Source organism: Lagenorhynchus albirostris, chromosome 3 (genome assembly GCF_949774975.1).
Source record: "Lagenorhynchus albirostris chromosome 3, mLagAlb1.1, whole genome shotgun sequence".
In the NCBI taxonomy this organism is placed as follows: Eukaryota; Metazoa; Chordata; class Mammalia; order Artiodactyla; family Delphinidae; genus Lagenorhynchus; species Lagenorhynchus albirostris.
In genome coordinates this window covers 88276959-88287498 of record NC_083097.1, presented here as the reverse complement: position 1 = coordinate 88287498, position 10540 = coordinate 88276959, and positions in this window count along the sequence as shown.

The following is a 10540-nucleotide window of genomic DNA, read 5'->3' as shown; positions in this document are numbered from 1 at the left end:
CATAAAAATCAGAAACAAATCAGTCGGAAAAAACAAACCCCAAGTCTACAGTTGCTCCCAAAATCCACCGCCTCAATTTGGGACGATTCGTTGTTTGTTTAGGTATTCCACAGATGCAGGGTACAGGGTACATCAAGTTGGTTGTGGGGATTTAATCCGCTGCTCCTGAGGCTGCTGGGAGAAATTTCCCTTTCTCTTCTTTGTTCGCTCAGCTCCTGGGGTTCAGCTTTGGTTTTGGCCCTGCCTCTGCATGTAGGTCACCTTCAGGCATCTGTTCCCACCCAGACAGGATAGGGTTAAAGCAGCAGCTGATTAGGGGGTCTTTGTTCATTCAGGCTCGGTGGAGGGAGGGGTACAGTAGTTATATTTGGAATGCGGGGTGAGCCCGTGACAGCAGAGGCCAACATGACATTGCAACAGCCTGAGTCTCACCATGTGTTCTCCCGGGGAAGTTGTCCCTGCATCACAGGACCCTGTCAGTGGCAGGCTGCACAGGCTCCTGGGGGTTGTGGATAGTGACCTGTGCTTGCACACAGGATTCTTGGTGGCTGCAGCAGCAGCATTAGCGTTTCATGCCTGTCTCTGGGGTCTGAGCTGCTAGCCGTGGCTTGGGCCAGTCTCTGAAGCTCATTTAGGCATTGCTCTGCCTTCTGTGGGCAGATGGGGAAGGAATCCCCTCTCCTTGTCTCTTGCCTCTTAAGCAGGTCCAGACTTTTTCCCACACTCCCTCCTGGCTAGCTGTGGTGCACTAGCCCCCTTCAGGCTGTGTTCACGCAGCCAACCCCAGTCCTCTCCCTGGGATCTGATCTCCAAAGCTCGAGCCTCAGCTCCCAGCTCCCTCCCACCCCAGCAGGTGAGCAGACAAGCGTCTTGGGCTGGTGAGTGCTGGTCAGCACTGATCCTCTGTGTGGGAATCTCTCTGCTTTGCCCTCTGTACCCCTGTTGCTGTGCTCTACCTCATGGCTCCGAAGCTTCCCCCCACCCCCCCCCCATCGCCACATGGGTGCTGAAGGGGCTTCCTAGTGTGTGGAAATTTTTCCTCCTTCACAGCTCCCTCCCAGAGGTTCAGGTCCTTTCCTTGCTCTTTTGTCTCTGTTTTTTCTTTTGCCCTACCCAGGTACGTGGGTATTTTCTTGCCCTTTGGGAAGTCTGAGGTCTTCTGCCAGCATTCAGTGGGTGTTCTGTAGGAGTTGTTCCACATTTAGATGTACTTTTGATGTATTTGTGGGGAGGAAGGTGATTTCCACGTCTTACTCCTCCGCAATCTTGAAGGTCTCCCCTGTAGTTATATTTTTTAAATACATATTTTCCCAATAAGTTTTGTGTGCAAATTTTAACCATCATTTAAATTATTAAATTTTTGCTGTCAGAGGACTGTTCCTTCATCTACTATTTTTTGGAACCAAAAGAACCCTGAGCTAGATAAACTGAGGCTTTGAGCTTTACACTTATACTATGTAAAATTCTATTTTAGCAAGGTTAACAAGAAGAAAGGCATTTTTATCACTGATCAATTACCTGTTATTTATACCTCATGAAAATAGAAAATGGGTTCAGCCCTAGAGAGGGTGACCTCTTTTATTTATCAGTTAGCAAAACCACACGATTCTAAACTGAATGTAATTGTACATATCTGACAAACACATGCACATTCAAGATCTATTATTGTTGTTGTTGTTATTATTGCTAATGCATTCTGGGTCAGTCTTTTCTATTAATGTCTACTGATCACCCTCTTTTTGCTCTCCACATGTTGGTTCTCCATAAAGAGGGATGTGTAGTGTTGGTTCCCATACCATGGGGCTCACAAGGTCTGTGGCTGGGCCAAAGACGGCCATCTTGTGCAGGAAATCTAGCAACTCTTGAAGAATAGTGGGAAATAATGTTCAGTCTGAGTAGGCCTCTTGTTTCTATGCTTTCTAGAACTGATATTTTATTTGGTGGATCCAATGATTCCATAAATGTCACAAAGGTTAGACGGAGACCAGAAATATGTATCTTAATTGATCATCAAACATTTTTGGATGTAAGTGTCAAAGAGGAATTTTATAACAAAGATAAGTGGCCTCTCCTGGCTGTCCTGGTGGGTCCGTTTCTTTTCTTGCTCCATTTTGGTTAACATTGAAAGGAATTTAAAAGATAGTGCTAATTCTCTCTCAGATTCATTCTCCTTTGTTCCTTTTACTTAAAAAATAAATGCCCTACGTTTTAGCTTGGCACATCACCGACCAGCTGGAAATTACACGTCTCAGCTTGTGTCGTAGTTACATGAGGCTGAATAGGATGCAGGTTATTGGGATGAGAGCATAAGAAATGTGGGAACTTCTGGTCATGTCCATAAAGAGAAGCCCCTTCCCTTGGGCTCCCTCTTTCCCCCTTCCCATCATCGGGGGAAATGGCAACAAGAGGAGCTGCCTTAGATGTAGAGACGGAAGCTGCATATTAAGCATGGTTGGGCCAACCCAGCAGCCTGGTCTTTGGATGAACACATGGAGCACAGGTTGCTTGCTTCTGAGTTGTTACATGAAAAGGAAAGAAGCTTCCAATTTAAGCTACATTATTTTGGGGTCTCTTTGTTACCTCAGCTTAGCCTGTGTCCTAATGGAACAACGCAGAAAATCTTAATTGCTGTAAGATCCAGCACAGTCATTATCATTTTCATTGTCCTAATGATATAATATGATCACCTGATGTATTCACTAATAAACTTCTCATGTCAAGATAACCATATTTAAAAATCAACAATGACAACATACAACATAATAGGTACAATATAACACATTGTGAAGTTTACGATGACAATAGCAGACATACGTCCTGAGCAGTGTTTTCAAGCCAGAGTAGTGTGCATGTGCAGACTTCACATCTCTTCACCAGAGACTGGAGTATCAGACAGGAGGTGACATGCCTACAGATCCTTTGGAAAAGGCAAGAGTGTAATTGGGAAATGGGAACAGAGAGATGTGGTTAAGTATGGAACCACAAGTTGTAGCTCTCTTGGAAAGACATTTGCTGCTAAGTAACTGGTACTAAAATATATATTGAAACTAAAATTGACAGTTTCAGTGAAACTTTAGGGCAAATATACCACCCACAGAGGGCAAAAAGGCAGAGGAATAACATGCATCATCCAATTTGTTGTGCTGTTAGGTAAAATCCCTCACCTGTTCAGACTGACATGGAACAGGCCTGTTTTCTGTCACTCACCCCTTTTATCCTCAAGAGAGAAGGCTGGCTAAGCAGAGACTCAGGGCAGCTGCAGGCTGACAGAAATTCCTGGCAGTGAAGCTGTCTGTAGGTTTCTGTGTGCTATTAGAATTCTATTTCCAAAGGTTTTTAATGCAAAAATGGGATATATTAGAATACTTGTATTATTTACTAGTCCTGCTTAGCTACACATTAAAGAGTTTATTCTAGTCCTGCTTAGCTACACATTAAAGAGTTTATTCTAGACTCAGGACAATGTCTCTGGGTATTAGAAGTTTCATAGACGTGTGTACTCCCTTGTACATTCCATAAAAGAGGCCAATGTGAACATTTCTCCTTGGAAGAGGAAACAGCCTCAAGCATCTGAGACCTTCCTTGTCACAAATTTACCCTCTCCTGAGAAGTTCAAATCTCCTCTCCAAATATATGAATATGTATAGAGGATCTTGCCTTTCATGCCTGAGTACTTGGGGCATGCACTGCTGAAAACCCCTGAAAAATAGACTTAATTAATACAAGAATATGCCTGAAGGCACTCATATAGAGGCAAATCAAATCACTCTTTAACTTTATAAAGCTCAGCAAACAATGTTCTTGCCCACAAATCTTGAAAATACAAGTTATTTATTTCAGGTGGTCACATTTATAATTCACATTAGTGAGATTATCATATTCCAGCAAGGTCACCGAAATTAGCGCTACTGTGACCCCTCTATTGTGTGTCCCACCAATCATTCAATGCCTTAAGTCACTCTTGAGGGCAAGGCACTGTGACAGGTCCTGCAAGGTGAATGCCTTCACCATTTTCACCATAAAACCAACTGTTACTATGTGTTAGATGTTGCATTGAATATAAAGAATAATGACAACTGGTCATTGCTTTTATGAAACCTGGAAGCTAGTTGAGGAGCAAACACAAGTGTGACAGGTTTAACCGTTTTTCAGGTATTTCAAGGCCAATCATAATTAGTAGCTAAGTAGAATGAGTGGTATAAAAAAGTAGTCAAAACTCTTTAACAAGGTGCCCAGCCCTGGGTCAGGGGCTTTCCACTTATTGTCTTACCCAATCTTCTCCACAGCCTCTGAGCGATTATCCTCATTTGGGGAAACCGAAGTTTATAAAGGTAAAATAATTTGATAAAAATTCATGTAAACTAGTAAGTGAGGGGTCAAGGACTAGAATCCAGACCTGTCTCCTCCAATGACTTGAGTTTTTAGGGGGAGAAGTGATCTTGAGCAAAGTCTTGAAGGAAGGAAGCTTTGGCCGAAGGAAGAGAAAGGGCCTCCTGAGTTGGGGTCTGAAGGAACCAAGGACTGGAAGGTGGAGCCTGAGGCTTGCCTGCCTGCCCAGGAAATGCCCTCAATCCTGGGGGTGATTACCTCTTCCTTTTGTTATAACATACATAGAGCTAAGCAGTTGGCTGTCTCTTCTATACTCACTTTCTAATTGTGAGTTAGTTCAGGTTACAGAAAAACCTGCACACTATAATTCAAATAAAAAGCCCTCAGTTTCTTTATGTAGAAGGGCATCTGGATATTAGCATTTCCAATTGTGCCTTGGAGCCAGGAAGTAGATAAACCCATCAGAAAGTTGACTTTTCATTATGTTCTTGAGCAGATCATTGCAATGGAAACTTTAGCCCAATTAGGGCTTATGCCACAGACTTAAGGATCCAATAAAGCCACTAAATTTGTAAAGAAGATTCTGTTTTAAACCTGCTGGAAATTTCAAGCTGGTATTTCCCAGGATTTCTAAGATACAGTTGTCTCCAAATTGGCCCTTTGTATTGTGCCCTAGGGCAGCACAGCAGTGTTGCAATTGTGTCTAATTAACCTCCTGCTAAACGCAAAATGTCAGAAAGGTGAATCATCAAACTAGAGCTAGAGGCTGGGTTGTTGTTATTTTCCACAGGGATAGAACTAGCTTTTTTAGTTTCTGAGGCAACTACTCTGAAAGTTGGCAGGATATTAGCACTTTTGTATTAGGATATTTGCATGTCAAAGATGAGATCTGAATATGTCTTAACTTTGATGAGGTCACATTTTAGAACCAGTAGCTGAGAAAGACAGAGATAATTCTAGCTGAATACTGATCTAGGGGGGAAGACTTTTTAACCAAGTTTGGTTCCATGTAAAATTCTGTTTTCTGCATAACTCGAGGTGACTAGCACAGCTGGATTTTTTTTTCTTTATTTAAAAAATCTGGTAGCAAGGTGGAGGAGAGCAAAAGACTTTGCATTATAATTCATTTGGGATAGGCTAAACTATGCTGCAGTAACAACTCCAAAATCATAGTGGCTTTAAATACCAAAGCTTTATTTTTCAATCATACTACATGTTCATTGGGTCAGCCAAGACCTAGCTGGGAGAAGGTTACATCTCTGTGCTACCACAATTGCCAACTATTTTTCTACTGCTGTGTATCAAACTATCATAAATTTAGCAGCTTAAAATAACACACACACTTATGTCATAGGGTCTGTGGGCCAGAAATCTAAGTAGAGCTTAGCAGGGTCCTTGGATTTATGGTCTCTCACAGGGCTTCAATCAAGGTATTAGGGTTGGGAGTCTCATCTGAAGGCATGACTGGGGAAGGATTCACTTCCAAGCTCATATGGTTGTTGGCAAGAAATAGTACCTGGCAGGTTGTTGGGACGGGGGCCTCTGTTTCTTGCCATGTGGACCTCACCACAGGGCAAATGAAAACATGGCAGCTTACTTCAATAAAGCCAGCAGGGAAAAGAATGTGCTTGCAAGGTTGTACTTACAATCTTATGTGATATAATAAGGGAAAAGACATCCCATCACCTTTGCCATATTCTATTAGTTAGTATCAAGTCACCAGACCAGCCCACACTCGAAGGGACTGCACAAGGACATGAATTCCAAGGTGTGGAGGTCTTTTGGGATCATCTTAGGGTCTGTCCACCACTCACCAAGACAGAGAAAAGTAAACATGAGGGGCCAGGCACTGGCCCTTAAAGACACATCACTTCCACTTACATTTCATTGGCCATACCAAGTCATATGGCCATACCTGTCTTAGGAGAGGGGAGATGCAATTCTACATATGCCTGGGGAGAGGAGAAACAATATTTACCAACAACCCCAATGACAGCCATGTCTATGAAATAAAATTACTTTGGGCTCTGTAGAGGGATTCACCAGCTACAAACAGATCAATGCATAAAATAACAGGTTAAAAATTAACCAAATTAATTATACCATTATATCATTGTCTTAGCTTGGCTTCCCCTAGAAGCAAACCCTGAGATAAGAGATTGAGTAGAAGTAGTTTATTTTAGAAGTGATCATAGTGGATAAGGATGTGAAAGAGGAAGGAAAGAAAGCTAAAAATGAGCGTGTGGTAACAGCTCCAACTGGGGCTCAAATCCTCTGGGAATACTCCAAAGAGTTATCCCACCTGTAGGATAAGTAAAGTAGGATATTTTCCCTTTAACCCCTGTCTGTCACTGGCTGAGGGCTGTTCCCAGAGGAACAGCTAGCCTGTTCTTGATTGGGTTGAGAGAAAGCATTCAGACAAAGAGTTTTGAGTGCTTGTGATAACTAAGTCTACCAGCATGGTGAGTGATAAACGTTTCTATGGGCCGGATCCAACAGCATCTGCTACAACCATTAGACTTGTGTTGTGTGTGAACTGAAAGTCAAGGGAACTGGTTTCAGAATCAGGTTTTTATGCTAAGTGATTTAATAACTGTGTCATCAAAATTCTGTGCTTCTCTCCTGCCCTGAGCTCAACTCCTAAGTGTGTTTGGGGAAAAAAAGTAATAAGAAGCAAACTCTAAGCTTCTTAGTTGTATATAATATATAACAGCTTTTTCATTACGATTATTACTAATAGTAATACATAATAATAATGATGAGTCTGAAAGGCCATGTTTGCTTTTATAATATGGAGGATTGTAGAGGAAGTGGAAAGAGGAGGGGGGCAGTTTTTTTAATCATTACCAACAGCTTTCCTAACTTCTTATCCACAGACGGTTGCTACTGAAGGGGTGTGGAAGTAGTAGGGTTGAAGGCATCAGAGGCTGGGGAACTCTGGAGGTAATGGAGACACAGGAACAGGAAGATAATCTCATGGGCTATGGTAACTTCTGTCCCTGTGTATTAATTTGCTAGGGCTGTAATAATAAAGTACCACAAATTAGGTGACTCAAACAACAGAAATGTTTTTTCTCACAGTTCTGGAGGCTGGAAGTCTGAGAGCAAGGTGTCAGCAGGATTGGTTCTTCCTGAGGGTTGTGAGGAAGATTCTGTTCTGTGCCTCTGCCCTAGCTTTTTATGGTTTGCTGGCAATTTTTAACATTTCTTGGCTTGTAGAAGCATCACTCTAACCACTTCCTTCATCTTCATATGGCGCTATCCTTCAGTACATGTCTGTGTCCCAGTTTCCTTTTTTTATGACAGCCAGTGATATTTGATTGAATGACCTCATCTTAACTAATTATATCTGCAACAACCAACCCTATTCCGAATAAGGTCACATTCTGAGGTCCTGGGGGTTAGGAATTCAACATATTAATTTGGGCAGGGGGATACTAATCAACCCATAATACCATGTAATTCAAAATGTTATTTCTTTATAGGTCCAAAATCCAGCCTTCCACCTAAATCCTGAAGACTCCATGAAGTCTCTCTCTTTCTTTGTAACCATATAGATGTCTGCCTTTACAGCCTAAAAACCTGCAATTGATTTTAGATGATCTTGCATTTTCCCCTGTTACACGTGTGCAAATATCTCCAGAGCAAGTTCCTCAAAGCCTGGGATCACAGGAAACATAAGTCCAAGGCAGTATACATTTTACCTTCCCTTAATACGTGTTGACAGAACATCAGGTAATTTACACCCTTCTCCAGACTAAGTTCTAGAAGGGCAGTAGTTAACAGTCTTATAGAACTTTACAAATACACATTCCTGAGTCCCATACAGATCTAGAGAATCATATTTTGGGGTACAGAATCAAAAAGTCTGTATGTTCATAAGCTCCTTTTGTGATTTTGATGCAGCTATACTCACAGGACAGTACTCAGGAACCTCTAGGGTAGAGTTCAGTTCCCAGTGAGTCTCTGACCACGGCTTGCCAAGTCCAATGTCAGTTTTATATATTTCTAATTCTTCTGGGGCAAAATAGAACATTATTTCTTAAAGCTCCTAGGCATGATATTGACAGAGATCCATGATTAAATATGTTTGGGAAATTGAGTTAATCAGAGTGAAATAAATTTACTTACTGTAGACTTTTCAAAAATTTAAAAGGATAATGTACATTGTGAACTGTGGTAGAGAAGGATAGTATGAAACACTTCCTATCTTCTTCTTTTCTTTTTTGGCTGTGACAAGCGGCTTGAGGGATCTTACTTCCCCAACCAGTGATTGAAGCACTGGGTCACCAAGGAACTCCCTCTTTCTATCTTCTTTTACTAAAGAAACTTTTGTTTTTCCTAGAGTACCTCCTGACACCATTCTTCTTAAGCACACTTTTTGGAAAATGAAATGAAATCTGGAGCTATTTTCAAGAGGCCTAACTTCCATCTCCAACATATTATTCACAGAAGACCTCTTTGACTTTTTTTCATCTATAAAGTTGAGGCAATTTGCTCCAAAATATTTGTAGATCTTGTAAAACTAGTTTACTTATTTTTGACTCACATTTGTCATGATGTTATTTAATATGAAATCTACTTTACTCTGGTGCCTTTGTTTCTTTCTATCACATTAGAGAGAAACTGAGTTTCTACCATTACAAGGTACTATGCTAGGCACTTTTGGGGAAACTCATGAGAATGAATAATGACACCTCCCCTCAAGAAATCTCTCAGTCATGTCGGAGAGACAGACATGTACATATATTTTTATTTCTCTCTTTCCTCTGTCCCCTCTCTCTTCATAATTCCTATATTTGTCTCTGGTATTCAGAAGAAATATGTGCAGCAAAAGATGCAATAAAGTACTATGTTATTTCTCTATTTATCTTCATTATCTCCAGAGAGAAAATATGCCAACATGAAAATCAATGAAAGGTTAACTGTTCCTTTCTCCTAATAAGGGAAATGTTTTAAATGGTTTCTTAGGAAAATTTGGCCTTGGATTCCTTTGTAAGTTCCTTTAAATTAAAATTAGCACAGAGAACAGAATGACAAGTAAATACAATGCCATAGGCAAGTTTGGAGTGACCCCAAAACCAGTTTCTGATATGAGAGAACTTCTGCATGTTGAATGGATGACATAAAGGGAAAGTGGCTGTGCCCTTGCACCCTGCTGCCTATCTCTTCTCCTTGTGAGATGCCGCCATGTGCCCTGGGGTCATGATTCCAGACGCTGGAGGTTTGGTTTTAGGTCTTGAGAGTAGCCTGCTGAGCAGTGGTTCGCAAGAGATCAGTATCTCCCTTGAGGGTATGGTGGTCAGATTTAGCAAATAAAAATATAGGATGCCTAGTAAAATATGAATTTCAAAGAAATAATTTTTTAGTGAAAGTACATCCCAAATATTGTATAGGTATATTTATATTGAAAAATATTTTGTTTCTCTGAAGTTCAAATATAACAAAGCATCCTGGATTTAATCTGATAATCCTACTCTAGGGAGATTTTTTTATAATTTGTGGAAGGAATTTTGTCACCACAGTGATGGAGGGAACAGGGATGCTAGATATTGTGCATGTGTTGACCAATCTTACACAATAGAAAACTGTCCTGTAGCCACATGACTTCTGAATAGCTCACCGGACACTCATGAAAACAAAGTAAATAGGGATAGTTTTAATGTATAATGAATTTAACATATAACAGAGTCTTAAAAATCAGAATGCAACAACTATGTAAATTAAAGGATGATTTTACTTTGTTTTGTTCAGTATGTTACCAACAGTTGTTCATCACTCCAGAAAACCATATCACTTGTGGCAACAGTGCTGGTGGTATTTGACTCACCAATATACCACACTTAAATTATTTGTAGCTGTCACCATCATAGTGATTCTATGTGTGTGTGTGCATCACCAGATTCTTCATTATTCTTATAATATTGAGCCCAAATTCTTACCTATGAAAATACTGTATTATAAATTCCATTTATTTCTTTTACATTAAAATTAAGGCATAATATATTTTGTTCAAAATATTTGTGGAGATAGATCACATTACCTATGAATTTCATTTCAGAAGAGTAAGGGAAACTTGGGTCTGATAAGTTCGATATCCACTGCTGAGGGGCCTTGGACCTGTTTTGCCTACCATGCAACGTGGATAGGCTCCGGTGGAAAAAAGAACTTTGAAGGAAGAAAGGTTCTAAAATTTTACAAGAAAAATCAA